The following is a 260-nucleotide window of genomic DNA, read 5'->3' on the forward strand; positions in this document are numbered from 1 at the left end:
AATAACACGGAATGTACAAAAAATATATCCGTCTCTGTCTCTTCAATGCTTGTAAGTACTAAGAACATCATCAATTTCCTTCTACCAGTTCCTATATATAATTTCAGAATGTTTTTTAAAGGTCCCTTTTCAAGTAGTATATCAGAATTAAAGATGCTGTTTTTGTCTTCAGTACACTGAAAGAAAATGTTCGTCACCATTTCAAACTATTTTCCCCCATACTGTTTTCCAAACCATTTTGGGGAACTTACCTTCCCAAG

This window comes from Thamnophis elegans, chromosome 2 (genome assembly GCF_009769535.1).
Source record: "Thamnophis elegans isolate rThaEle1 chromosome 2, rThaEle1.pri, whole genome shotgun sequence".
NCBI lineage: Eukaryota > Metazoa > Chordata > Lepidosauria > Squamata > Colubridae > Thamnophis > Thamnophis elegans.